Genomic DNA, 26,221 nt, shown 5'->3' on the forward strand with positions numbered 1-26,221 from the left:
ACTCCTCTGGAGTACAACAGCCATTCACTGTAATACTATACTGTATCACCACACTGACACTGCATGTGCCTGAATAAGACATAAGGGAAGAGAAAAGTGAGCTTGCCGCTGCCCAGAGGAGAAGTGTGGATGAGGATTTTTACTTGGATGGTCACTGTTACAGCCATGAAAATCACATTGGCCATGCAGAGGGTAATAGTTTATACACACAGTAAACCCAGACTGAAAATATATAGATATTCACTGAGGATTTATAATGGGAATCTGAGACAGGAGGTTAATGTATTTCAGCCTGCGGGTTGGACTATAAAAAGCTATACTGTGGCTCATTATGAATTCATGTGTTCTCAGGAAACACACACATGAAACTGAGACGAGATTTGATTGCTGTTTTCGGCCTTGCCACATAGAAATTATACATGGCATGGGAATGGAAATAGTGCAGAAACCCACACAGCTGCTATAGTTTTCCTTCCTCGTGCAGTGCAATCCCCAAGGCTACAGCTGCTGCAGCATGCTGCACTGAAGCCACCCTCGCAGTCACCGCATGCCCGGCACCACCTAGGAAACAGACAGGATGTGCGATTATTGGCCAGCTACTCTTCTGACCGCACTATAACAGAGAAACTGCATTTAAAGCTGCCACAAACATAGGATTTCTTTCCCTGACCTACATTTTCTAACAATACCCTTGACCACTATCCAAGATCTCTCCCACGTCACAGCCTTCCTTTCCAACGCGTATAGGGTACCTGGAAATCTCCTGTATGTGACAATGCTAATTGTGTGATTGTTTGGATAAAGTTTTTGTTGACACCTTGAATGCGTGCTCAACATCTGTCAATTGAAGTTGGCCACAGAAAGTGGAGTTCATTGAACTAAAAATCACACCCGTGTGAAGTGAGGGGCGCTAATATATATAACTCTAACTCATGTTGATTAGGTGATGTAATGGTGCATGTAAAACAAACGGTGCCAACACAAACATTACATTATCTTTATTGTTAATGGCATTTAATGTTGTGTTAGGGACAAGAATTTCCCTTCATTGTCAAAGGCGTTTTGACAATGAAGACATTAAACCTGTATATAGGAGGGCGCCCCTCAAAAATAGGAGCCCTTTGATTGCCGTACATACAGTATATCTCCTTGAACAAATAAACGGCCAGTGTTTGCACAGTGGATTGTCAGGAAAGTCAAGTGTTTGAGTCACATGTATCATCAAAATGTGTGTCAGTATGTCAGAGCTATTAAACGTGTTTAAGGAGGTAGATCTTCGTCTTGGTTCGTGGCTGTGTTGCTCCCGGCAACACATCGAAATGTTCTTGAGCAAGACGATGAACTCTTCATACATTGCGTTAGTCCGACGTCCGACGTCCCAATAATCCGACATTACTAATTCTAACCGCACGCGGAAGCCACCTGTGAGTCTTAACCGGCTACGTATGTCGGACTAACGCATGATGGGTTGGGTTAAATTAGGGGTTGTGCAAAACTGCAAATGTACATATCTCTTTAGCCAATGAAACTTTACCATAACATTTAGCCATTGTCTGACAAAAGCTATGCACTGTATCTTTTAAATTAACAGGTTTCAGAGCCCACTGGTAATGAAACACAATGTAAAAAACGACCATGTAAGTGTTCATGAATAAAGAACAACTGCAGCAATAGCATCAATTTGCATTATCTGCACAATGATTTCTTTTATGCAAGACTCGAGGGACCGTGTCACTCGCTGCAGCGTTTCATGATCAACCGCAATGCTTTGCTAAGGCGGAGTCCCATTAATCAGTTAATTCCCCTGGAGAATCCCGTGTGACCCAGAAGAGTTCAGTTATAAAAAATAAACACATAATGATACATAAATAAAATATTTTTGAAGAAATAATGAAGGCATCTCGATATTTACTTCCCTAATGATCTCCTTGTGGAGCCATCAGTTCATCTCCAGTGCCAAAATACGCGGGTTTGTTTTGAACCGTGCAACCGTAAATCTGTCTCTCAATTATGCATGAGGAGAGCAGGGAGCACCCAGGGCCCATTACTAGAGCAGGGGATCTGCTTACATCAACAGCACACAATGGGGATGACAGAGACAGACCTGCTCAATCAGAGCTGATGATAAGACCTTTAGGAACAGCGGCGGGAACACGAGACATGTCCCAGCATGCCCGCCCGGGGACTGTAAATAGACACTTGTGGAGTAATAGATGCCACCTCCGCTCTAGTAGTACTACAGGTGTGGGTGTGGGTAGATGGTTTTGAGGATGCTGAAACTGACCTTTTTTTAAAAGACCAGGCTAAATGTCAAGTGCTTCAATGCAATCGTCAATTACAATAACCACTGTTTGGTAAACCCCACACCTCTATTATTCTGTACATACAGCATGGCACACCTGTAACCACAGCCCAATGCACAGGGACAGGGACAGGACACTTCATCACCCAATTGCGTGCCAAGGACCAACCTTTCTGAGGAAATGAGAAAGTGAACAAAATCATTAACTGAATCAACAACCACTTTCATCCTGGCGTTCCAATTTTGGCGTGTGTGTGTGTGTGTGTGTGTGTGTGTGTGTGTGTGTGTGTGTGTGTGTGTGTGTGTGTGTGTGTGTGTGAGATACCAGCTCTGCAAGCTCATAACACACATTGTGAGCTTTTACAACGGCTATTTTAGCTATTTGCCGAATTGCCGTACGTGTTTTAGGACTTTTAAGTGGCTTTTTTGTGTTTGTGTCCATGAGTAGTGCCCATGCATGTGTGGGTGTCTAAGTAGATGATGGGTGCCGATATGTATCTGTGATTGACGGAGCATGTGAGAGAAACAAATGTTAATTTCTATAGCGTCAGTCGCATCTCATTAGTCTGAATCTGACAGCTGCCCTCCAGAGATGTGTGTGTGTGTGTGTGTGTGTGTGTGTGTGTGTGTGTGTGTGTGTGTGTGAAAGTGAGTCAGAACGTAAGTGTGCGCCTAAGTGAACAGTATACATCTGTGTCTGTGTGTACTGTGTGTGTGTGTGCATGTGTGCATGCGTGCATGCGTGCGTGCGTGCGTGTGTGCGTGCGTGCAAAGTCCCGTCAACGTGAGAGTTTTGGAACAGTTAACAAGTCACAGGCCCTCAGCACAGGTTTGATGAAATGTTTCATGATGAGAGGTGTCCTCTAAAAGAATGTTGAGGGCCCGCTTCGATATTCTGGTTGAATTGGATGAGAACAGACAGGTCAAAATTAATTATTGAAAATACAATACATCCATTAAAACCTTCCATCTATGAACTAGTATTCAACAGCTTGTCAGCCATGTTTTAGCTCTGACAGCTGGGACGTTGACTCGTGAAACCTAAAACTGGAGCAAATGGACCCTTTGGTCGTGTAGGACCACTAATGACAAGTGGTATTCTGTGAATCTTAAAAGCACACTCCTTCCTATATCCTATTATGTCAGCAGTAGACGTTTTCCGCTTGTGCGGGGCCCATGGTTCGAGTCCCGGGTCAGGACATAAAAGTTAGGAATTGCAGCTTTAAATTAACTAATGACAAGTGGTATTCTGTGAATCTTAAAAGCACACTCCTTCCTATATCCTATTATGTCAGCAGTAGACGTTTTCCGCTTGTGCGGGGCCCATGGTTCGAGTCCCGGGTCAGGACATAAAAGTTAGGAATTGCAGCTTTAAATTAACTAATGACAAGTGGTATTCTGTGAATCTTAAAAGCACACTCCTTCCTATATCCTATTATGTCAGCATTAGACGTTTTCCATGGTTCGAGTCCCGGGTCAGGACATAACTTTTTTTTTTACGGTGTACCACATCCTTCATCTGTCATCACACTCCTCAGTCTCAGATTGAATCTGTTCTGGTAATGACTCCCGTGGTTGAAGATGTATGCTTTACCCCACCCCACCCCCTTGTGAATCATGGACATTGAGAGCCTCTCACACGGTTTATCTCGTTCTTCTTCATAATGGCCGCCACTGTAATGAGCCGTGTGAGTGTGTGTGTGTGTGTGTGTGTGTGTGTGTGTGTGTGTGTGTGTGTGTGTGTGTGTGTGTGTGTGTGTGTGTGTGTGTGGCTGGTTCCCTGGGAGACCTTGAAACCAAAGCGCTCGGCTCTCAGGGCTCCACTCAGCCACCAGCTCCACCGTTGTGCTCCTGTCGTCTCGGACACAAAGCCTCTGCCCCCAGAGAGCCGTAGATTTCAGCAGGGTTATTTCGGTCCTTCCGTTACATGGGGAGGAAATGGAATAATAACAGGGGAGAGAAGGAAAATCATGGGGCAATCGTCAGAAAGACAGACAAACTGTCTAGGCGACAGAATTGAAATAATGGGTGACTGTCGTCTATCGTGTTTTTCACTGTTCCGATGAGATACCCAGACCATTTTGGGATATTAGTGGGGGATTTGTGGGGTACGCTAATGCCTAGAAATTATGCCTTGTCAACGCTGCATTTTCATTTTCCCGGTGACAGTCTCGTGCTGCCTTTTCACTAGGCTTATCCAATTACAGTAGACTACTTCTCCCAACATAATAATCTGTCCAAATATGAGAAACCCACAGTGGTTCGCTTGGATCAAGTCACGGTAAGTGTATTTTTTCCATCACCGACAGGAAACAGATGCTATGTCCTGCACCTTGTTTAAGTTCCCTCAGAGGGGACACGTGTTTGTGTGAGAGTGTAACACACAATGTCTATTGTAGCGGACCGGCTGGATAATAAGGGTGAAGATGACTGATGAGTTTTATGTTCATCTTTATTTCGGAACCCAACGTAGAAACTGGAAAAAAAAATGACAAAAATACAATAAACATGTCATATTTGCAACAAACTCCACATCAAGTTGAATGTATTCCGCATAGACCTTCATTACCAATACAATTATAATGCATACATAAACCACCATATCAAAATACATTATAAAAAGATGAATAGCAATAGCAAGAATAAAATACAACAATAACAAACATCCCTCAGTGACGGCACAAGAATGACACAATAAAATTATCACCTTTTCCCCTTCCAGCTCGGTGCTAATAAAGTGGCATGTGCAAGTGGCATTTTGATCCAAGGTCTGTGCTTCCTTTCAGCCTTGGCCATCCTTTCCTTGTGCCATTCCTCACTCCTCTACCACTGAGGCTGTTTTATATAATGTTGCCATCTGCAGCCTCATGTTGGGCGTCAGCACCACAGGTGAAGTTCATCATTTCAATCAGAGTAATCAGTCCCAAAGTTTATGCAGGAAACAAAATAAGCCTTCAGAGACACCTGGCATTTTGGCAGGAAGCCTTCAAAATTAGAGTCTCTAGGGACAACACATTGTGGCCATATAAACTCCCCTTTGCGTCTGTTACATCTGTGTGTGTTTGCGTGAGCGTGCGTGCATGTTCAGTACTGTCAGCTGTGGGTTCATCTTCTGACAGGCCATTTAGAGGCACCAGCCCTGATATCTACTTCCAACAGAATGTATTAAGGTTTATAAATATGCAGCCTGAAATATAGAGGTTGTCACTGAGCTGAAGATACGACACACAAGGGTGCAATTTAGCATACATCTGAAGCTGTTCACCTTGTAATAAAAAGCCTTTGATGCAGGATAGTGACTTGATATTTTTTTGTAAGGATTGTAGCTGGATATAGGCTCATTTGATGATGGGTGCCTCAATGGCAAGGTATCCTTTAAAAGGGCTTTACATTAATATATCTATTCTACCGAGGCTGCCAGGATTGTTTTATTACCTTTGGATCCTTTGATCCATGAAAATCCACCTGAAAATAGTTCCATGGGTTACCATCGCGACCCGGAACAACAACAGGCAGCGAGGGCTTCTAGAGTGCAGTTAGAATTACTGTTCATATGCGTTTCTGGGATGTCGTATCTGGTAGACACGAAACACTACGAATTACTGTACAGAGACACTTAACCAAAAAGCTGGAGAGCATGAGAGAATTGAGACGGCACGACAGCAGAGTGATGTTCCTCAGAGATGGTTTATTTCGACAACACACAGCATACAGCATAGTACAGGCTCACCTCCGGACGGCCTGACGGCCTCGGATCGACTGACCAAATGACATAGAAATCAACTAGTTTAAGTACAGTTTCACAAACATAGGTGAGAATAGAGGTGTTCACTGTTCCTTTGAAGACGACCCAAGCTTACGCATTGATCAACCATTTGCTCAAGTGGCCACTTTGAACTACTATTTAGCATGTAATTGCCCCTAGGTGTGACACAGGAACTCAACTCAAGACAAAAGGCACAGTAAAAACAAACCATCGACACCCCTGTCCCCAGGTGGTCCTTGAATATCAAAGACAGACTTTGCAGACGAATTGGCTAGTGGCTTGCATAATTATGTCAGCCAACATTTGTCAGACCTACTGAATAACAGGATCAGCATATGCCCAAGAACATGAGAATTATTGGTTACAGATTCCACATAACCCCCCTTATGACCATCCACAAGATTGTCATACCAAAAAATATGGAACCATAATTCTCACCTACCACCCCCCGATCCTCAGCTTAACAATACATTCGAGACACCAGAATAACAGCATTACAGTACAGAATTCCCCCAAATGGTTTTCAAACACAGACATTCAAGATTACACAACTCGTCATAAATGATTTTCATTACAGTAAGTTACATCATTAGGAGGATAATTTCCGTCGTTACTCAAATCTAGGATAACATGTTTAAGCACACCAGATCACATGAACTCTCTCTTTGGAGTTTCACAGGACCAAAATCAAAATAAGCCTCTAGACTTACCCTGACAACAACACACCAAATCACATGAACCTCTCTTTTGGAGATTCACATGAAAAATAAGAAAAAATAAGGAAGAACACGTTATACCCCAGAAGCCAACAGAAATAAAAATCTCTCACTTAACTCCCATCCCGTAGTTTAAATCACTTTTCTGACAAATAAATAATCCTAAACAGTGAATAATGGTAAAATGATTAGTACAAACGAACGCGACGCACATTTTGTAATCAGAAAGAAGGAATGTGTCTCCCCTCCGATATGGACAAAGAAAAGGAAAGTTCTTCTGTATGCCGCCTTTTCTAGTTACCTTGAAAGTTTGTTTCAGCCGCAGATCAAGTTGAGAAAAAGTTCACTGCTGTTTTCGCTGAAAGTTCTCAAAGCAAACTCTCTTCATCATCATCTCCCCCCCTCCCAGCTCTGAATCGTCAGAGATGGGAATCAAAAGAGAAAAGGCAACATCTCCATCACAGATCCCGTGCTGCGGGTCCGCAAGGCCCTCAGCTTGTAGGTCAGTCGGCATGGAAAGCCAAGCCACCGCCGCGCTGCGTCGCGCCGCATCCCTCCGCTCGCCGCCCGCGACCGCTGCTTCCCGCTGCTTCCCGCTGCTTCCCGCGCCGAGGTGATGATCGAAGGCCTCCGTGTGGCTGTTGCTTCGTCGAATGCCCCGCTCGTCCACCCGTCCGCCGGCTGGATAGTGATGCAGGCCGCCGTTGTGCAACACTCCTTGCGGTGGTCCGTCGTCCTCATCCCCGGTCCGCCGGAACTCGACCGTCGCCGTCGTTCACAAAAACTCGCTAATTAGACTGAATGAAAAAAGCCGCCGGTTCTTCTCCTAACTGGCGCAAAAGGCAGCATGAAGGCTGGGTTTCGCGCATCATCTGTCGTATCTGGTAGACACGAAACACTACGAATTACTGTACAGAGACACTTAACCAAAAAGCTGGAGAGCATGAGAGAATTGAGACGGCACGACAGCAGAGTGATGTTCCTCAGAGATGGTTTATTTCGACAACACACAGCATACAGCATACAGGCTCACCTCCGGACGGCCTGACGGCCTCGGATCGACTGACCAAATGACATAGAAATCAACTAGTTTAAGTACAGTTTCACAAACATAGGTGAGAATAGAGGCGTGTTCACTGTTCCTTTGAAGACGACCCAAGCTTACGCATTGATCAACCATTTGCTCAAGTGGCCACTTTGAACTACTATTTAGCATGTAATTGCCCCTAGGTGTGACACATTTGTCAGACCTACTGAATAACAGGATCAGCATATGCCCAAGAACATGAGAATTATTGGTTACAGATTCCACAGGGACATTCAGAAATCCCAAGTACCGGTAAATGATTAGGATAACTGAAAACAAGACAATTTCCAATCACTTCGTTAATGCATCTCTATTGTCAACGAGCTATGTTTGTTACCCATATAATAGTAAGTATAAAATAAAAACATGGTTCCAGTAGCCTGGGCACCATTTCATTTGGGTATATGATCCTGTCGGGAGCGGATGATAGTCGACAGGCAGGAAGAACAGGCGGCAACTTCCTTTTCCCTCAAACCGATTTTTCTCAATAAAAGCTACAGGCTACGAGAGCTTTTATAGAGAAAATGAAAAGGAAGTTGGCATAGATATATATAAAGTTACCGCCTGTTGTTCCTGCCTGATCGACTACAAAACAATACTACAACATGACGTAACGATATCATCCGCTCCCGACAAGATCATACAGACTTTTGAAACAGAGACCAGGCTTTCCTCTGAGGTGGTGGAAAGCCTGAAAATAAGGGTTCATTCATATTTACTGACATAAACGGCAAAACAATTCTCTAGGTGATAAGTAAAAGCTATGGATAAAATAATACATGTAAACAAGACAAGATATGTGCACAGTGTAACAATTCATAGAGGTGCCACTTTAGTCCAGTAATAATGTAATTTGACCTCAATCTAATTGCAAAAAACCCAAACTCAGCTGATTTTGCATCTTCAATATATCCTGAATAACAGAAAAAAGGTTGCCTGGAATTGAGGGGAAAGTGTTGAAAATGGCCTGTACAGTATGGCCACCATTGACATCCTATTATAAGGCAATATTTTCAAAATTTCCTTATGCTTTAAGTAGCATGTGACATATCAAACTAAGGGGTTTTCATGATGCTGAAGCCATTCCAAGAATTAGTTTTGAAAATGTGATGATGTCAGCACATTTATTTTTGCAATTAGATTGAGGTTGACCCTGTATTTTCCATAGATGTCCTGTACTACTTAGCGTACTTGGACTTATAGCTTCCTCCAATGCCATGGCTCCCAGTTTGACTTCGACCTGTGTTGCATCTCATCCACTAACCACGCTCTCACTTTTCACTCATTATTCACCATAAGGCAGAGTTGACTTCAAAATGAGAAAGTCTTTGATGTGTAATTATGCTGTTTGTATCATCATACAGTATGTCTACCTCAGGGTTTTTATCATAAGCTTGCAAGTACCAATTATCTAATTCCTTATCTACTTCTATTTTTCCTCCTCTGCCACAGGCCGGCAGTTTACCCTAAAGGTTCTGACAGTGGGACACACATGTGGATTATGAGGCAATGATAACAGAACACTGTTTCCAGGGTACGATTTGTCACAACATAAACAAAGGAGTGATTTTCTTAACCACTAACCTCAGTCATAACTGGGTTGTGAGCTTGTATATCGAATGAATTTTATATTTTCCCAAAATAGGGACTCCAGTCAGTGTCACGCCCATCCGCACAGGAGCTCGTGTCCACTCACACCTGTGCCCACTTCCACTGCCTGGGCCGCAAACATCTAGGTTATCTTCAAACATTTTCGCGCATGAGCCTTGAGACCCTGTTTTTTCGCTCGTGCTTTCTCCGCAAAACCCTTTACTTTTCAGTTTTGTTTTCTCTGATTGATTGATTGATTTGATTGATTGATATATATTAACAGTTTGCAGAATTACAGTACATTTCAAGCACAAACTCAATACAACTGTGTTGTTAACTGTGAGTGGACGACCCAATTAAGCATTACACTTGTTTACAAGAGGGTCCACCATGTTCAATTCAGATTTTACGGGGGCCGGTTTCGAATTGCAGCCATCCGTAGGTGCCCTTTGAGAGCGGTTTTGAAGGAGTCAAGGGATTCACATGTCTTAATGACTGTTGGTAGGGCGTTCCACATTTTGGTGGCATAGGAGCGAAAATAATTTAGTCCCTTGTTTGTGCCGAATCTGGGTTGTACATGGTTCGTTGCACTCCCTCTGGTGTTGTGGGTGTGGACTTCGTTAACATTAAGGAAGTATCTAGACAGGTACATGGGTATCTTGGTGGTGTATCGAATCTTGTGGACCAGACCCATTGCAAGATGCTGTACTCTGTCGTCGACCCTAAGCCATTCCAGCCTGTCAAAGTGGGCAGGGGTGAGGTGGGTTCGGGGGGTGAGGCCAAGTAGGAGCCTGACCAGTTTGTTTTGGGAAGTCTGGAGCCTAGTTTTAAGGGCCTTTGAGGTGCTGTGGTACCAGGAGGTGCATGCATAGTCAAATAAACCTTGTATGAGGGCTCCTGTTAAGGTCTTCAAGGTGTTTTTGTTGACCAGTGAGGAGATCCTGTAAAGGAATCTTGTTGTTTGGTTGACTTTTTTGATTACGTTGGTGGCCATTTTATCACCGGAAAGATTAGCCTCCAGGATGGAACCTAGGTAGGTAATTTCATCTTTACGTGTGATAACATTGTCACCCACTCTAACCAAGAAGCCATTTGCCTTGCTGAGATTACTATTAGAGCCAAAGAGAATGGATTCAGTTTTTCCCAGGTGTAATGATAGCTTGTTATCAGCGAGCCAGGTGCAGATTCTACCGAGTTCAGAGCTGAGGGCCTTTTCAACCTGCAGTTTGTTCCTGTCCGAGACTAGCAGTGCCGAGTCATCTGCGAACAGGAACAAGTTGCAGTCACAGGCTGAAGTCATGTCATTAACATACATTAGGAACAGTAAAGGCCCTAGTATGCTTCCTTGTGGAACGCCACAGCTCACTGGGAGGGGGGGGGACAGTGTTCCATTCACCTCCACCATCTGTTCTCTCCCCTCCAGGTAGGATTGCATCCAGTTCACTGATGTGCTATCGAAACCAATTGCTTTAAGCTTGTTAACCAGTATGGAGTGGTTCACGGTGTCAAAAGCTCCATCCCTCCTGTCACCTGCTTCAATCTATCCTCCCACCATTTTCTTTTTAAAGTGGATTATGTCAGAGTCAGACGTACCGTAGCCTGGGGTCCACCTATGCTTTCTATGGCATAGGCAGCTCCCGCCGGGAGAATCTAGACGCAGCTGCGCGACATGAGACTAATTAATTAGAGCGACAGAGAGAGAGGTGTGTGTGTGTGTGTGTGTGTACGTGTGTGCGTGTGTGTGTCAATTTAACAAAGGTGCAGACAATCAGAAATCAGCAGAGAGTGATCGACGTTTGCGCTACTCTATGCCGAATTGAAATTATCTTTCTCCCTGGAAATAAAAATGTCTGGGTTTCCGAGGCTAGACGTACCGTGGCGGGGCAATTAAACCACCTCAGCGGCCGGGGGGGAATAGACTCTCCGCCTCCCCTCCACCAAGGTCACAATTCTCTAATAGAGGCCGGGCCGGGTGCAGCCTATAGGTGTTTTTCTTTTTTTTTGTTTCGCTCGGCCGAATCCACTCTGCCCGGTTCTTCTGGCATATGCCAGAATTGCCAGACCGTTCTATTCGGGCCTGCTTCCACACCTGTGCCCACTTCCACACCTGTGCCTGTTGCCACAGTAATTATTGCCTCATTCATGCCACTATATTCTCTGCCTGCTGCTAATTAGCCCTGTTTGACTGTAGTATAGCAAGCTACAACTTGAGCATTTATCCTGTTATTTTGCCTGTTTTTGACCCGTGCCTGTCTCTGGATTGAACCTTTGTACTCCAGCCTGTTCACAGACAGATCACCAGTGTTTTGGACCAGGACTGGACCCAGATCACCAGTGTTTTGGACCAGGACTGGACCCAGATCACCAGTGTTTTGGACCAGGACTGGACCCAGATCACCAGTGTTTTGGACCAGGACTGGACCAGGACTGGACCCAAGGACAACAGCTAAGACCCAGGACTGGACCAGGACTGGACCCAAGGACAGATCACCAGTGTTTTGGACCAGGACTGGACCCAAGGACAACGGCTAAGCTGCATCCTTCTCGGCCCAGAAGCCACGCAGAATGCAAATCAAATCTACTGAGAGGGGATTTCAGACAAAAATATTGATCACGCCAACATAATGATCTTTGAATTTTCCATTGGGCCACTGTGACCTGCTACAGACTACAGAGATGTCTATAGTTGACACACAGGCCCCAATCACAGCATTTAGATCAGCTTTATGGAGGGCATTGTATAAAGGCACACCATGACCCGGTATTGATTATCTGTAGCTACTAATAGGATTCAAAGCCTGTGCTCTGGTGGACTGGGTATCGGATCAGCATTACCATCGGTACACTTTGGCAGAAGCAACAGAAGGTTTGGCACAATAACGGCACTCGTTGGATTCTCCACTCGCCATCATTGAACCATTTTATTTGGAAAAAGCAGTACAATAACAGCATTTCTATGTATACATAGGACACAAGTGCAGTTCCCAGGATTTTCTTTTCCCACCCCTCTTCCCTCCCTCCCCCCTCCAAGTGACTCCATCTCCAGTGTCTCTGTAACATCCTTGCTTTCTTCAGGACTACATATGGCATCAAGTCAACACTTAACAGGGGCCATCATTGAACCTTTCTATGCCAGGTTTGATGATTAGATTGGCCCGGCACTGCATGAGCGTACCATCAGAAGTTGCCACAGCTGCCATTGCTGGGGAGTCCAACCGAAAAGGTGAAACTTGTAGGATACATTTGAATGAATGTAGATTTGATATAATGATATTTAAATGTTAAATCACTGAACCATACTTTATTTAACAACTTAAGTTCTGTTTAAAATCTTTCATGAATAACACATCGATAAGCTTACGATGCATCCCAACACCACACATTGTGAGCTTGTAGAGCTCCTATTTTGAAAGTTTTTACAAATCCTGATAACAAATCCTGATAACAGACTAACCGCACAAATGCCTCTAATCCTCTGAGTCTAACCTAAACCTACTCATTTGGTGGGGGTCACTTACCTAATATAAGAGGTTAATTTCAGGGCAAGAATTGGCTATTTTCACTATTTGTTGTACAATCGAAGTATATAGGGAAATAAGGGCATATTTGTTAATTAAAAAGTGGAATTTCAACCCTGCAACTCTTCTGATGTTATCATTACACATTTGTTAACTATATATACAGTGGGTGCATGTGTTTGGTCCGACGTACTAACAGTCCTACAGTCATGAGTCCGACCTACCCAAAACCCAACCCTAAATCTAACCTTACAGGAAGCCACAGGTTAGTTTTAACCTGCCACACATGTCGGGAGCCACAGGTTAGTTTTAACCTGCCACACATGTCGGGAGCCACAGGTTAGTTTTAACCTGCCACACATGTCGGGAGCCACAGGTTAGTTTTAACCTGCCACACATGTCGGGAGCCACAGGTTAGTTTTAACCTGCCACACATGTCGGGAGCCACAGGTTAGTTTTAACCTGCCACACATGTCGGGAGCCACAGGTTAGTTGTAACCGGCCACGGTTGTCGGGAGCGACGGTGTTGTCTGACTGCGGCCTTATGGCCTCTCCATGACACTTTAGGTCACGTAACATTGTGAAGACTAGAGGCCACAGGACGGAGCCTGAGCAGTAGAACATCATGGCCCACAGAACACAGTTAGAGTATTGTGTTCTCTGTGCTCCAGGCATATATCGAAGACGTACCCACACCATGTGTTTCCCTGCATGGGGCAGAAATAAACAAAACAAGGGCCTTTGTTCGCAGCAGTCAAGAAATACATTCAGTCTTGAATACGAAAACCGCATGGGTGCAATAACAGAAGGATTAAAAAAATCTCAATATGTGAAGCAGTGCATAAAATAGGTGCAGCTGCACCTATTTGCGGAAGTTAAAAAACACATTCAGAATCTTCGAATACTTGTATATGAAAATTGTCATGTAAATATGAAAATGAATATAAATATATTACAAATTGTAGATGTGTTTGGTCCCATATTATAATTGTTTTGTCAATGTGTCAGCTCAAAGACCCAGTACATTTCCCTTGAGCTAAAGCAGATCTGGGCATTACATGGCCCGAGGGCCAAATAACCTTTGGTTGGCTCTTACCGGCCCGTGAAATTTGACCTTGCATGCCGGATGCCAAATGCAGAGGTTTCAACAAAATATGGACGACTAAGTATTTATTAACTGAAGTCAGAGGTGATAATAATAACATATTCTTACCAGCTTGTCAAAACAGTGCCATACCAGTCAGTGGCCTTGTGGTTAGAGTGTCCGCCCTGAAACTGGGAGGTCGGGGTTCGATCCCCGGCCGGGTCATACCAAAGACTGTAAACATGGGACCCAATGCCTCCCTGCTTGGCACTCAGCATCAATGGGTTGGATTGGGGGGTTAAATCAACTAATCAAATTATTCCCGAGCGTGGCACAGTTGCAGCTCACCGCTCCTTGGCTGCGGCTCACTGCTCCATGAATTGGGGTCAAATATGGAAAACAAATTTCACTGCGGTAACGTGTGTGACAAATCGTACGACTTTGATTTACTGCTTTGTATATAGAAATAAAATTAATATTATGCAGAATTGAGTTCAGCCTTTTGGCCCCTGGGGAAAAATAATTGCCCACCCCTGAGCTAAAGGCATGCTAATTGATACAAGCCAAGAACAGTTCAGTTGAATATGCATTGTTTGATTGAACTGCTATATTGTGGTGTAAAGTAACTAAGTACATGTATTCAAGTACAAATTTGCTCTATATTGTTTGACTATTTGAAAATAGCCGATCTACAAGCTTGTGCTATTTTCAAAAAGATTTTTATACATTTGAAAACTTGTGAAATGGGACATTCTGCATAATGATTACTTTTACCTTACTTTACTTACTTTACTTTACTATACTTTAAGTGTATTTGGATACCAATATCTTTAGTACATTTTTGAATACAGGACTTTTAGTCTTTCTACACGCAAAGCAGTCCTACGCAAAGTAAAAGCCACTTTTCCGTGTGAAAATGCACGAAAATGTGCGTGCACGAGGCGAATGCACACGCATTTTGCGCGCGCACCCCCTACTGAACGTTCAGCACCTCTACTGTAAATATCTTCCCGCGGCCATGCGCATGCACGCACGCACGCACGCACAGAAATAACAGTGCAGATCTTCAAGACGAGGTTAACAAAGAGATGTGCTAAACATATGAAACCACAGCAGTGTATACAGTGAAGACAGGCAGTGATCAACAGTGTGTTGATCACAGGGTTGACTCCCTCCGGCTGTTGCTCAGCGGATGACACAGGGTTCATGTGTGAAACCGCCAACGCCCCTGTCAGTCATGCTGCTAAACTAGGCAAGGTGTTTTTTCACGCACGATATACCGCAAAGAAACACAACACTGTTTATTGCAAAGAGGCATGGAACATAGATGTGATAGTAATCTGATCTGTTCATGCATTTCTTTGTCTCCTTGGGATGGAGGCAAAACAGAACCGAATGTTTGTAAGGAAAGACTTATAAAATCGCATGAGCCTGAATCTCTTTTTATTCAGTTCATTGCTACATTTTGCAGTTAACCCTGTAACACCCGGATTCATTTCTACTTTTCTAGATTTCAACCTTACTACTACTTTTTACTACTAGGACTTATCAGAGGAAATTATGTAAACAAATAAAATAAAAAAGGTTTTTTGCAAATTTTATGCACATTTATAATAATTATTAAAATTATAATAAATTAATAATTTACATTTGGGGGATATCTTTCACAATAATACATAAAACATGTTCTAGACATTCTAATGTTCACAAAAAACATATATTACAGTTATTTTACTTACTTTTATCAGGGTTAAAGGTCAAAGTCTTTGTATTGAGTTTGTGCTTGAAATGTAGGGTAGAGCCGCCACGGTTGTAACACTTTGCACGTTTCATTTTTTTACTCAGAGATCCGTTTATCTACATATGTAATATTTTCAGGCAACGGACCTACACATGTCTGCTACCATAAACCACTTCAAGTTTTTCAATTGATAAAACAGGTCGGGAGTTATTAAACCGAACGTGGACGCTGTTCCAGTGTTACATTTGCTGCGCATATCGGATTAATTGTAACGGCATGCGTGATAAATGTAACAACGCTAAAAAACACCATTAAACATATCGTTTTCGGCTTAAAGCAATTATATTTCATTGAAGCAACTCCTTAACATTGTTTTCATACCATGGATGTGATACGAAAATGTATCAAACATAAGGGAAATATTAAATAGTACCGGGTGTACCAGTTTGGGCGTTTGAGTCAGTTCAATGGGAAAATACATTGATTAAACAAACGTTTGATTGATTGAGTTGTACAATGTTATACAACCCTAAACTAATTTAGAATACACTCTGTAATGAAAGACAACTGACTGAACATATAATATTGGCCAATATGTCAAATATGGAAATATGACTTATAATGGTATTTAATGGGTAGGCGTGTGTTACAATTGACCCACTTTTGCAAGTTGTTCTTTGGCGTTGCTACAGACCAGAATGAATGTGCATTCCGTCTAAACACGATGCAAACTAATAAAGAACATAAGCATGAAGACATCCATGTGGATTTTTATTCAACAACATCAAAGAAAAAAATTGTAGCCCACATATACTCCAGGTGTAAAATTTTACGCATTTTGAGAAAAATCTGTTTTTCGCCAATAACTCCCCGTAGGATAAAGGTAAACACTTCAAACTTCCTGGGCACGTAGAGTATGTTGCTGTACAATACTGACACGATGGCGTCATGATGGCGTTGACCAATCAAGAGATAACGTGCATGTTACAACCATGACGCGTTACAACCGTGGCGGCTCTCTCCTAATGTAATTCTGCAAACTGTTAATAAATATTTCAATCAATCAATCAAAAAAAAGGTCATAGGTTCAAAAGTCCAGAGATTTTTAATTTGTGTGAATTTGAGCCTCTGTGGGGGGTATTTATATGCAAATATCATGACCAATGGCATTGCAATGGCATTGCAATGAACATCAATGATGACGTTTAGGTGAAAAAAGAACAAAAACAAAGTATGAATTAATTTATTCATTTATTAAAATATGTTGTATTATTGCAATGCTGGGTGTTACAGGGTTAAGAGTATATTTTCAATTAACTTTCTCGGTTTGTGCTATAAATGATCAGTTATTATTTATTACAAGATATACATTGAAGGTGCAAATATTACTGGAAACTAAATCTGCACGGGGAAAATATGATTTAAAAAAAAATGTCTCAAAAAAATGACGTGGGCCCAGCATGTGTGGAGATGTGCTGGTGGGGATTTAGCCAGATGGCAGCTCAACCACTTCCCAAGCCAATTAAGACGGAGAGAGACCACAGGCTTCTGGAGACGACAAGGCTGGCCCTACTGGATCTGTGTGCACTTGGCTGATGGCAGACTGGTGCCTGTAATCTCATAGCCCTATCATGCTGTCTCAGTGGAATTAGGATATCATCAGTCACTGTGTGCCATACGCTGTCTGAGGGTTCCGGTGGATAGAGGCCATGCACTTACTTTTGACCATGTGTGTATGTGCATGCGTGCCAGTGTACTGGATCGTGCTTGTGGTATTTTATGTAGTTGTAGTTGTTTTTTGTGTGTGTGTGGATGTATTTGCTGTTGCTATGCCAATGTTTTGCTCTGCTATGACTAGAGCCCGACTGATGCAAATCTCGATTTTGCACACATATAAAATGTGTCAAAAAGTGCAAAAATCATCAAGTCAAGATTTGATTAAAGTTTATCATTTTAATTTTACATTTGATTATAGTGAAACATTTAACCTAAACATTTTAAAAAAATGTAACATTTTTAAACTTTTGATGTTCTCCTATAATGACATAATGCCAAGTGGTTAAAATCAGTTCAAATCGGCTACAGACTGATATATCAGTCTGGATCTACCACTGACACCTATAGTGAAAGTGCAACCTTAACCTTAACAATATACACCTCTCAGAAATGTGCAAGTATATCCTAGTCACTCCTAGTGTTCTGGCCACGTTCAAAGCGAATGGTCGGATGACACTTTTCCCAACAGGCTTCATCCCCCAAGCTACAGCCGCTTCTAGGAAGAGACGGTTTGATTCTCAAAGAGGGAATCAGCGGTGTGTAGAAGAGCTACTTTTGGTGCTGGGTGTGGGCCAGAGATTTCAGCTTATCCCACATACTCTGTCTCTCGCAAGACACAGATGGAATGCGCCAACAGACGTTGTCACACACACGAGCACACGCACGCACGTATGCACACATGCGCACGCATGCACGCACGCACGCATGCACACATGCGCACGCACGCACGCACGCACGCACGCACGCACGCACGCACGCACGCACGCACGCACGCACGCACGCACACACGCACACACACACACACACACACTCTCACTCTCTCTCTCTCACACACACTAAAACAAGGTGTGTATGTGTGTTGTAACACATTGCATAAGCCCTGGGGGAACCGCTGTTTTTCTTTCACTTATGCCTTACTTAATATAACATACAAAATAAGTTAAACCAAACAAAACCACAGCATTGTATCTCACTCACAAATGCATGCATGCACACAGACACACGAACGAACGTGCGCACACACACACACATACACACACAACATCTTTAGTGGTATATGTAGGTGTGAATATGAATGTTGTTCACATAGTTCCACATTGCCAGACGATGGGAGATCTCTGCATACCAATTGTCTGGGTAGCAACGTAGTTGAGAGCAGCGGCTAACAAATCTATACGCCTACTGCTTTAAAAACCAATTATGTCACTAATTCACACTTCGCTAAAAGCCACCCTAAAGACTTGGATTGGTCCTGCTTTTTACCTTTATTCTTTAACAACGAAAGCTGATGAGGTTGTCCTCAATCTATAAAATAACGCACGCAGACATGCACGCAAACACACGCACACGCGCACACACACACACACACACACACACACACACACACACACACACACACACACGCGCGCGTACGTATGGATTTGCAGTATACTGCCTCTCACACATACACACACACACACACACACACACACACACACACACACACACACACACACACACACACACACACACACACACACACACACACACTGCCTGTATAATATGTGGGCTAATCGTAATCACCTCTGAACACAGGATCTTTGTGTGTACAAGTTTGTCCCTGGTGTTTAAATCCAGCAGAATGGAATCTCACTCGACTAGAGGGTTTTCAAATTGTTTGACACTAAACACACATGTGAGCTGTTAGAAACACCATGTTTAAATTTGTTTCCTGGCATTAACTTCATTTCTGCTTCATCATGAACTCCTTTTACTGACTGATTGACTGATTGATTGATTTGCGGAGTAGACAGGACAGTATATCCAGCTGGAATTAGTTTGTGATATTTTCCTGTGGGAAGAAAGGCATTTTATGTGTGGTTAGGGGTACGGTTGGGCTCAGATCCGGCTTGTGGTGATGGTTTTGGGGTTTGCATCTATGAGCATTGGCTTCCTGCCCTGCTGTGTGTTATCAGCCTGGTGGAGCGGTCTGCCTTAACCGCCTCGATCTCTGTAAACCATCACGTCTCTCTCTGTGAACAGTATCTCTCTCTCTGTGAACAGTATCTCTCTCTATGTGAACCGTACATCTCTCTCTATGTGAACCGTATATCTCTCTCTGTGAATTACATTTATTTTTAATACAATGAAAATCAAATTGACTATGGGCTGGCAGGTGCCCCCCCTTCTGCTTTGGAATAAAGGGTTGCAGTCTATAGCAATGTGATTGCCATAGGTTGCTAAACTTGTTATCGCTGATCAGGCTACTACAGTAGTATAGTAGGACCTCAGGAGAGTAAAACAACGAGGACAGCTGTAATTGTTTATGAATTAAACGTGTATTCCAATTTCTTACACAGAATGATTATGTAAAATGCCATCACTCTCTCTCACTCTCTCTCTCACCCCCCCCCCTCTCTCGCTCTCTTTGCAAATAGAGACTGACTCCACCTAAATGTAAACACTCAGCATGTTAAATGCTGTAATAGTGGCCTGCGACCTTGTCTCTGCCATCTGTACACGTCTACTGTATGTACATTAGTGTACTGTACAGTGTCAGCGACAAAGGCCTCATTTTGTGGCCTCGTTTCGTGGTCCAACAATGTACGTCACTTCCTTCCTGCTTCCTTTTATTTCATTCTCCGGTCGTCCACTGTGTCCTGCCCTCTCTTTCCTCCATGGCACGCACGCACGCACGCACGCACGCACGCACGCACGCACGCACGCACGCACGCACGCACGCACGCACGCACGCACGCACGCACGCACACACACACACACACACACACACACACACACACACACACACACACACACCATACTCGTAAGTCGTAACGATAAACACACTCATAAACACACATGAAAGCAGGCTGAGAAAGACTGCAGTGCACATACACACACAGAGATGCATTACGTGCGAAATCAAAACAATTCTCTCCTGTAGGAAAGTTACACTGAAAAACAAGTTGCCAGTTGGACACTGTAGCAGATAACAGAACTTATTATGTCACATTGTCAGCTGTCAGCTGATCTACAAGCGACACATTGTCAGCTAGATTGGCTATTTTCAAATGGCCGAAATGTTTATACAGTAGGGCTGAAGTGGTTAATGTATGTTTTGTAATAACAATCAAAATCAAAGTAACTAGTAACTAAAGTTTTCAAATAATTAGTGGAGTAAAAGTACAATATTTGCCACTGAAATCAGTGAAATGTAGTGGAGTAGAAGTAAAAGTACTGAAAATGTGACATGCTCAAGTAAAGTACAAATACCTCAAAATTGTAGGCTACTTAAGTACAGTACAAGTAAAAGTAGGCTACTTACGTAGCTACTTTCCACCACTGCTCCCAATGGGCCGTATGTGTTTTTGTCTGTGTATGTTCATGTGTGTTCATTTAACATGCTTGGGTTCTTAGTCATTTGCTTTTCAAGATAAGGTTTGTTTGTGTATCTTGTCTATGCATGTGTGCTGTGGACACTGGACATGTGTGAGGGTGTGTGCATGCATGCACAATACCTCAATGGTATTTTGGCCTGCCTCAACAAAAGCATGTGTAAATAATACATATCTATCATGTGATTATCCATGTGCAGACAAAAAAATATCTCAACAAAAACTAAATATAATAACAACAAACTACGGTAAAAACTGGTCAAATAATATGTGAAAATAGCTGATCTATATCTCTCAATATATACCGGTATACCTGTGGAACAGAGTCAAACTAAATGTAATGCCTCAACTCCTACAATTCAAATGTGATTATATTTTGGGGGGGTCCCCAGTTCAAACATAATTTGAGGGAAAAGGTTGAGAACCACTGTCATAAAAGATCAGAGTTGTGGGAAATCCTGGCTGTCAGCTGTTCATTTGGGGGGTCCCCAGTTAAAACATGATTCATTTGGGGGGGGTCCCCAGTTCAAACATGATTAATTTGGGGGGTCCCCAGTTCAAACATGATTAATTTGGGGGGGTCCCCAGTTCAAACATGATTAATTTGGGGGGTCCCCAGTTCAAACATGATTAATTTGGGGGGGTCCCCAGTTCAAACATGATTAATTTGGGGGTCCCCAGTTCAAACAGGATTAATTTGGGGGGTCCCCAGTTCAAACAGGATTAATTTGGGGGGTCCCCAGTTCAAACATGATTCATTTGGGGGGTCCCCAGTTAAAACATGATTCATTTGGGGGGGGGGGGGGGTCCCCAGTTCAAACATGATTCATTTGGGGGGTCCCCAGTTCAAACATGATTAATTTGGGGGGTCCCCAGTTCAAACATGATTAATTTGGGGGGGTCCCCAGTTCAAACATGATTAATTTGGGGGGTCCCCAGTTCAAACATGATTAATTTGGGGGGTCCCCAGTTCAAACATGATTAATTTGAGGGGTCCCCAGTTCAAACAGGATTAATTTGGGGGGTCCCCAGTTCAAACATGATTAATTTGAGGGGTCCCCAGTTCAAACAGGATTAATTTGGGGGGTCCCCAGTTCAAACATGATTCATTTGGGGGGTCCCCAGTTCAAACATGATTCATTTGGGGGGTCCCCAGTTCAAACATCATTTGAGGGAAAAGGTTGAGAACCACTGTCATAAAAGATCAGAGTCGTGGGAAATCCTGGCTGTCAGCACATGATGACATTTAATAAGAGGCTTTAATACATAAGCTTTCAGGTAGAACTAGTTAGAGATATGGATCACGAGTCAAAAGGAGTCCACAGCTGTGTGTGAACGGAGCGTGGCGCCTGGCCGACGTGGGAAAGCAGAAGACTTGCAGTGTGGTGAGGCTGCAGCCTGAGGTGGAAAGCAGAAGACTTGCAGTGTGGTGAGGCTGCAGCCTGAGGTGGAAAGCAGAAGACTTGCAGTGTGGTGAGGCTGCAGCCTGAGGTGGAGTGGCTGGTGAGAGTCAGTGGTGGAAAAAGTACTACATTTTTTTTACGTAAGTAAAAGTGTCAATACTGCAATGTAGAAATACTACGTTACAAGTAAAAGTCCGGAATTCAAAATGTACTCGAGGGAAAAAATACAAAGGTGTTGGCATCAAATGTACTACAGAGCGTGTCGTTGCAAGAGCAACCGCTTTAAACTTTCTTTTCTTCCCACTTCAATTGTCCTACTAGACAACCGCCACATAGTTCATAGTTCTTAGTGGGGAAGGGACTTTGACCTTCATCAGTTAGTTAATGCACTTATACCTGTGATACTATAAACTGTGAATACTCTAGTACTTTATATTTATATACCTCCTCTGACTGCAATTTTGCCCCTTTCTTGTGATACTCTTGTGATACTGTACTTGTACATTGCTGCTATTGTGTATTGTCTACTGTGTATTGTCTGTCTGTTTTAAAAAGCGTCATGTACTACTGCACTTTTGCCCAAGACAAATTTCCCCTCGTGGGACAATAATGTATATCTCATCTCATCTAAAGCACACAAACAACCTCACTGTGCAGTCAGAATGCCACGTTTTCAAATGTATTTAAACATCTTTTGAAAATGGCAGATCTACAAGCTCGATGCGACGCCTTGTGAGCAAGTATATAGGGCGGAAGTGGTTAATGTATGTTTTGTAATAATAATCAAAATCTTCCGATTAACTAGTAACTAAAGTTTTCAAATAAATGTAGTGTAGTAACAATATTTGGATCCGAGATGTAGTGGGGTAGAAGCATTGGAAGTAAGTATTGGAAATCGGAAAGACTCAAGTAATGTACAAATACCTCAAGAAGATATTTGCACTTAAGTACAGTATAAGTAAATGTACTTAGGCTAATGACTTCTTTGCACCAGCGGTGGTGAGGCTACAGCCTGAGGCAGCAGGCAGGCACCATGTTGTGTGCTGTCATAAGGAGCTCATGAAAATGAAATGGAGTGTACATTGTTTTTTTCCCCACGTGGGACTCCTGCCAATGTAACGTGCTGCAGGAATGCTCCCATTCAGGCTTTGTTGGGAGTTAAATGGGCAATTGTGTGCAAGACTGCAAGTGTGTAAAAATGCATGCATGCTTTTGTGCATATACGTGCGGTATGTGCATTGTGCGTGCATGCCAGCATGTATTTGTACTGCAGAATAAACACGGAACTGCATTCAAAAAAAGTATTCATTTAAAATATAAATGAATACTTTTTTTTAATGCAATTTTAAATGAACAGGATTTAGGGTGTTGCTGCCGAAGAATCTGCACACCAGTATTGCTGCTCCCAATCGTAATTTAATTTTGGTAACGTTTGGAGCCACCAGGCCACTCAGACATAGTGGCTCCAAGCGTTACCAAAGCAAAACTAGAAAAAGTGCCCTTCTGGGCACAGGTCTCCACCAGGAGGATAGGACTGTGTGAGATGTTTGGCAAAATGTTTAGGAGTAATATAAACATGTTTGCCTTTGATGGCAATTGGATGATTTGAGGCATTGTTCCAAAAATGTGTTTTGCAAAAATCAACCTGTTGGTGGCGCTATAACAGGCCAATGTGAAAAGGGTGGGATATATTCCTCAGCCTAGTAAGAAAATGTGTGAAATATTTCACGTAAATTGCATGCTGCGTTCATGATTTGAGGCTTTTGTTCAAAATGGGGCAATCTTGCAAACTGTGAAAGCCAATTATAGCCAATTAGGATGGAATATGAAATATCGGACAGATCCGACTTGAGCACATGACCATAGAGATACTGTGTAACGATTTGTGAGATTTTTGGACAGAATCTGGAGGAGTAATATCAAAAAATGTGTTTTACAAAAGTCGGCCTCCTGGTGGCGCTATAAAAGGCAGATGCGGAAAATGCAGGTGAAAGGTTTGTCCTTGGCCTCTAGGGAGTGTGCATGCAACATTTCACGCAGATCGGTGCAGTTTTAGGTAAAAAATTAGAAAAGCTGCCTCATGGTGGCGCTATAACAGGCCGTTCTGGAAAATGCGGGGCAGAGGTTCATCGTTGGCATCCAGGGAGTGTGTGTGCAAAGTTTGGCATCGACCGGGTTAACGGTGCCGGAGATTAGCTGGTAACGGACGGACGGAAGGACGGACGGACGGACGGACACACACACGGACGGACGGACGGAAACACACACGGACGGAGTGCAAAACATACTCTCTCCCCATGCCTTCGGCCTGGTGGAGACAATTACAATCGGGAGCATCAATACTGGTGAGCAGATTTGTTGACCAGCTTCTCTCTCAGCTTTCTGCATGCTCATGATCTGAACCTGCAATAACAGAGAGAGAGAGGGAGAGAGAGCGAACAACAGAAATCCTCCAACGTGACGAGGTCAAAGGTTCGATTCCTGTGTGTCCTGTTCCCATCCTTCACCAAAGGGGCCAGCTACGTGCCTGTCTGTCTGACCTGTGCATGGCGACAGGCAGGAATGACCTGTCTGTCTGTCTAACCTGTGCATGGCGACAGGCAGGAATGAGCGGAATGCATATCTCATATCTGTTGTCCGGCTCGCTCGCCATTCCTGTCATAGCCGCCAAGAAAGAGAGATGAAAGCAGAACATTAGAATGATGTGAGGAGGGAGGGGTGGGGGGGTGGGGAGGGTATAGGCAGATAAGGAGCTTGGTGACAGAGAGGAGAGGAGAGGAGAGGAGAGGAGAGGAGAGGAGAGGAGAGGAGAGGAGAGGAGAGGAGAGGAGAGGAGAGGAGAGGAGAGGAGATAGAGACAGAAACACAAACTCAATACAAAGGCTGTTAACTGTGAGTGGACGACCCAATTAAGCATTACACTTGTTTCCAACAGGGTCCACCATGTTCAATTCATCAAAACATTTAGAGACGTACAAATAGACACTTCTATAGAGACAAAGAACAGAACAGGAATTCACTAACCAAGAAGCCATTTGCCTTGCTGAGATTACTATTAGAGCCAAAGAGAATGGATTCAGTTTTTCCCAGGTGTAAAGATAGTTTGTTATCAGCGAGCCAGGTGCAGATTCTACCGAGTTCAGAGCTGAGGGCCTTTTCAACCTGCAGTTTGTTCCTGTCCGAGACTAGCAGTGCCGAGTCATCTGCGAACAGGAACAAGTTGCAGTCACAAGCTGAAGTCATGTCGTTGACATATATTAGGAACAGTAAAGGCCCTAGTATGCTTCCTTGTGGAACGCCACAGCTCACTGGGAGGGGGGGGGGACAGTGTTCCATTCACCTCCACCACCTGTTCTCTCCACTCCAGGTAGGATTGCATCCAGCTCACTGATGTGCTATCGAAACCAATTGCTTTAAGCTTGTTAACCAGTATGGAGTGGTTCACAGTGTCAAAAGCCTTTTGGAGGTCCAGCATGACCATGCCGCAGTATTTGCCAGCATCCACCTCATGTTTGATGTGGTCGCTCAAATAGAGAAGGCATGTGTCAGTGGAGTGGGATGTTCTGAAGCCAGATTGGAACTCGTACATTAATTTATTTGTGGCAAGATACTTTTCAACCTGTTCATAGACTATTTTTTCCATCACTTTCGAGATGGAGCAGACAGACAGATGGAGCAGACAGACAGACAGACAGACAGACAGACAGACAGACAGACAGACAGACAGACAGACAGACAGACAGACAGACAGACAGACATGGTGACCTCATCACTTAGTATTGATATTCTCTATGTTTGTCCTTTGACAAATACCAGAACATCCAGTTGGTAACAGATATTCCAGAAGTCAATATTAAGTTATAT

Source organism: Electrona antarctica (genome assembly GCF_951216825.1).
Source record: "Electrona antarctica genome assembly, chromosome: 7".
Lineage (NCBI taxonomy): Eukaryota > Metazoa > Chordata > Actinopteri > Myctophiformes > Myctophidae > Electrona > Electrona antarctica.